Consider the following 5,520-nt stretch of genomic DNA (forward strand, 5'->3'; position numbering starts at 1 on the left):
TATCTAGGAATACAATTTATAAGGGATGTGAAAGACCTCTTCAAGGAGAACTACAAACCACTGCTCAAGAAAATAAGAGAGGACGCGAACAGATGGAAAAACATTCCATGCTCATGGATAGGAAGAATCAATATCGTGAAAATGGCCATACTGCCCAAAGTAATTTACAGATTCAATGCTATCCCCATCAAGCTACCATTGACTTTCTTCACAGAGATTGGAAAAAAAAAACTAGTTTAAATCTCATATGGAACCAAAAAAGAGCCCATATAGCCAAAACAATCCTAAGCAAAAAGAACAACACTGGAGGCATCATACTACCTGACTTCAAACTATACTACAATGCTACATTAACAAAAACAGCATGGTACTGGTACCAAAACAGATATACAGACCAATGGAACAGAACAGATGCCTCAGAAATAAAACTACAGATCTACACCCATCTGATCTTTGACAAACCTGACAAAAGCAAGCAATGGAGAAAGGATTCCCTATTTAATAAATGGTGTTGGGAAAACTGGCTAGCCATATGGAGAAAGCTGAAACTGGATCTCTTCCTTACACCTTATACAAAAATTAACTCAAGATGGATTAAAGACTCAAACGTAAGACTTAAAACCATAAAAACCCTAGAAGAAAACCTAGGCAATACCATTCAGGACATAGGCATGGGCAAGGACTTCATGACTAAAATACCAAAAGCAATGGCTACAAAAGCCAAAATTGACAAAGGATCTAATTAAACTAGAGCTTCTGCACAGCAAAAGAAACTATCATCAGAGTGAATGGGCAACTTATAGAATGGGAGAAAATTTTTGCAATCTATCCATCTGACAAAGGACTAACATTAGAATCTACAATCTACAAAGAACTTAAACAAATTTACAAGAGAAAAACAACCCCATCAAAAAGTGGGTGAAGGATATGAACAGACAATTCTCTAAAGAAGACATTTATGCAGCCAACAAACATGAAAAAAAGCTCATCATCACTAGTCATTAGAGAAGTGCAAATCAAAACCACAATGAGATACCATCTCACACCAGTCAGAATGGTGATCACTAAAAATTTAGCAAACAGATGCTGAAGAGGATGTGGATAAATAGAAATGCTTTTACGCTGTTGGTGGGAGTGTAAATTAGTTCAACCATTGTGGAAGACAGTGTGCAATTCCTCAAGGATCTAGAACTAGAAATACTATTTGACGCAGCAATTCCGTTACTGGGTATATTCCCAAAGGATTATAAATCACTCTACTATAAAAACACATGCACACATATGTTTACTGTGGCACTGTTCACAATAGCAAAGACTTGGAACCAACCCAAATGCCCATCAATGATAGAATACATAAAGAAAATGTGGTATATATACACCATGGAAAACTATGCAGTCATAAAAAAGGATGAGTTCATGTCCTTTGTAAGGACATGGATGAAGCTGGAAACCATCATTCTCAGCAAACTAACACAATAACAGAAAACCAAACCCTGCATGTTCTCACTCATAAGTGGGAGTTGAACAATGAGAACACATGGACACAGGGAGGGGAACATCACACACCTGGGCCTGTCAGGGGGGCTAGGGGAGGAATAGCATTAGGAGAAATACCTGATGTAGATGATGGGTTAATGGGTGCAGCAAACCACTATGGCACGTTTATACCTATGTAACAAACCTGCAGGTTCTGCACATGTACCCCAGAACTTAGTATAATTTAAAAAATAAAAAAAAAAGAAGAGGATCTGGAACAAAAATGAGCAATCAATAAATGCAGCCTTTCCTAAAAAAAATTTGCAAGTTATAAATCTGGTAAAGAGCTTGTATCTAGAATATATACAAAACTCTAACAGCTGAACAGTAAAAGAAAATCCAACTAAAAAATTGACAAAGGATTTTTCTTTCTTTTTTGAGATGGAGTCTTGCTCTGTCACCCAGGCTGGAGTGCAGTGGCTCACTGCGACCTCTGCCTCCTGGGTTCAAGCGATTCTCCTGCCTCAGCCTCCTGAGTAGCTAGGAGTACAGGCTCTCGCCACCACGCCCAGCTAATTTATTATGTTGTATTTTTAGTAGAGATGGGTTTCACCCACGTTGGCCAGGCTGGTTTCAAACTCCTGATCTCAAGTGATATGCCTGCCTCAGCCTCCTGAAGTGCTAGGATTACAGACGTGAACCATCTGCAGACCAAGACAAAGAATTTGAATAGGCATTTCTTCAAAGAAGACATACAAATGACCAATAGGCATATGAAAAGATGCTCAATCAAATCGTTAGGGAAATACAAATCAAAACTATGAAATACTACCTCATACCTGCTATGATGGCTACGATATATTTTTTTAACTATTAATTTTTTTTTTTTTTTGAGATGGAGTCTCACCCTGTGCCCAGGCTGGAGTGCAGTGGTGTGATCCAATCTCCGCTCACTGCAACCTCCACCTTGCAGATTCAAGCAATTCTCGTGCCTCAGCCTCCTGAAGAGCTGGGACTACAGGCATGTGCCACCACACCCAGCAATTTTTTGTATTTTTAATAGAGACAGGGTTTCACCATGTTGGCCAGTCTGCTCTCAAACTCCCAACCTCAAGTGATCTACCCGCCTTAGCTTCCCAGTGTGCTGGGATTACAGGCATGAGTCACTGGGCCCAACCATTTAATAATTTTTTAAAACGATTACAGGTGTTGATGAGGTTGTGGAGAAATAGGAACCCATGGAGACTGTTGGTAGAAATATGAAATGGTAGTAAAATACAGTTTGGGAATTCCTTTAAAAGTTAAACTTAGAGTTGCTAATATGATGAGCAATTTCACTCCATGGTATATACCTTAGAGAATTGAAAACATATGCTCATATAAGATGGCAAAAACATGGAAACAACCGAAATGTTCATCAACTGATGAATGGATAAACAAAACGTGGCATATCCATACAATTGAATATTATTTAGTCATAAAAAGGAATGAAGTACTGAAAGATGCTACAACATAGATGAATCTCAAAAACATTGTGTTGGCCTGTCTCACACCTGTAATCCCAGCACTTTGGGAGGCCAAGGAGGGTGGATCACAAGGTCAGGAGTTCAAGACCAGTCTAGCCAATGTGGTGAAACCCTGTCCTACGAAAAACTACAAAAATTAGCCGGGTGTGGTGGGTCATGCCTGTAATCCCAGCACTTTAGGAGGCCGAGGAGGGTGAATCACAAGGTCAGGAGTTCGAGACCAGTCTAGCCAATATGGTGAAACCTTGTCCCACTACTTGGGAAGCTGAGGCAGGAGAATCGCTGGAACTGGGAGGCAGATGTTGCAGTGAGCCGAGATCATGCCACTGCACTCCAGCCTGGGTGACAGGGTGAGACTCAGTCTCAAAAAAAACAAAAAACATTGTGCTAACTGAAAGAAGCTATATACAAAAAGCTTCCCTGGCCAGACGCGGTGGCTCACACCTGTAATCCTAGCACTTTGGGAGGCCGAAGTGGGCAGATCACAAGGTCAAGAGATCGAGACCATCCTGGCCAACATGGTGAAACCCCATCTCTACTAAAAATACAAAAATTAGCCGGGCGTGATGGCACGCGCCTGTGGTCCCAGCTACTCGGAAGGCTGAGGCGGAAGAATGGCTTGAACCCAGGAGGCAGAGGTTGCAGTGAGCCGAGATTGTGCCACTCCAGCCTGGCGACAGAGCAAGACTCTGTCTCAAAAAAAAATTTTTTTAAAGCTTCCCTTTTATAGGAAATGTCCAAAATAGGCAAATCCACAGAGACAAACAATAGACTAGTGGCTGGCTGCCAGTGCTTGGGGGAAGGAAGGATGGGAGTGGCAAATAATGGCTATGGAATTTCACTTTGGGATTATAATAATGTTCTGAAATTAGTGGTGATGGTTGTACAATCTTGTGAATATACTAAAAATTATTGACTTACACACTTTAAAATGGTGAATTTTATTGTGTTTGAATTACATCTCAAAAATATGGTTAAGTTTTAAGTATATTATAACAGAATTAAACTCCCAAAAAAGGGAAAAAAATAATTTTATAGGGAAAGGTGTGTGGTAATTTTATAAATTACTTCTAGATGATATGATTATATACATGGAAAAACATAAAATTTTACAGATCATAAGAGAATTCAGGCGGACTAGCATGAAAATAACAGCCAGAATCAATCATTTTCATATATACAAACAATAAGCAGTTCAAAAACATCTATTTACAATAGCAACAAGAAAAGAATTTCTGGGAATAATCTAACAAGAAATGTGCAAAATCTAAGCAAAGAAAACTTTAAACTCACTACTAAAGGAAAAAAAGCAGCCAGGCGTGGTGGCTCACACCTGTAATCTCAACACTTTGGGAGGGCAACGTGGTCAGCTCAGGAGTTCAGGACCAGGCTGGGCAACATGGTAAAACTCTGTCTCTACAAAAAATTTAAAAATTAGCTGGGCGTTAGTGGCTTGAGCCTTTAGTCCCAGCTACTTGGGAGGCTGAGGTGGAAGGATGGCTTAGGCCAGAAAGCAGATGTTGCAGTAAGCCAAGACTTCACCACTGCTCTCCAGTCTGGGCAACACAGCCAGAATGTCTCAAAAAAAGAGGTTGAACAAACGAAAAGATGTAACTTGACCTAAGATAAGATGCCTCAACATGGTAAAACTTCAATTCTTTCTAAATTAATTTATAAAACTCCCCTCCCAAATCCTAAGGATTAAAAAAAGAGAGAGAGGCTGATTTTAAAGTTCATACAGAAAAAGATAAAAAGTCAAAATACATTTGATGAAGAAGGGAAGTGACAGAAAACTAGTCAAAACAAAGAGGAAAGCCTAAATTGACATTTGTACAGTTATTTATTAAGACCTTCTTTGTAATAAAGAAAACAATCCTTGTATCCATTCAGGAATTCTCAGGCCAGGCATGGTGGCTCACTCCTGTAATCCCAGCACTTTGGGAAGCCGGGGCGGGTGGATCACGATGTCAAGAGATCAAGACCATCCTGGCCAACATGGTGAAACCCTGTCTCTACTAAAAATACAAAAATTAGCCAGGAGTGGTGGCATGTGCCTGTAGCCCCAGCTACTTGGGAGGCTGAGGCAGGGGAATCACTTGGACCGGGGAGGCGGAGATTGCAGTGAGCCAAGATTGTGCCACTGCACTCCAGCCTGGCAACAGAGCACGACTCCATCTCAGGAAAAAAAAAAAAAAAAAAGAATTCTCTGCAATGGAGTGATCTTGGTTCCCTGCAGCCTCCACCTTCTGGTTCAAGCGATTCTCCTGCCTCTGCCTCCCAAGCAGCTGGGATTACAGGTGCATGCCACACGCCTGGCGAGAAGGGTTAATAGCAATGACATCTGTTGGATGGGATTGCTAGGAAGGAGACAAGGGGAAGACTTTTACTTCTTTAAATATTTCAAATATAAAGATGGCACAATCATGAAGGACTTTATTCATTTTAGCATTTTTGTTTTCCAAATAAAAACATAGGGGAAAAATCAAGAGTTTCAAAACAATAAATAAAGTTATTTCTT

Source organism: Aotus nancymaae, unplaced genomic scaffold (assembly GCF_030222135.1).
Source record: "Aotus nancymaae isolate 86718 unplaced genomic scaffold, 86718_ANA_hifiasm-v0.15.2.pri h1tg000016l, whole genome shotgun sequence".
NCBI lineage: Eukaryota > Metazoa > Chordata > Mammalia > Primates > Aotidae > Aotus > Aotus nancymaae.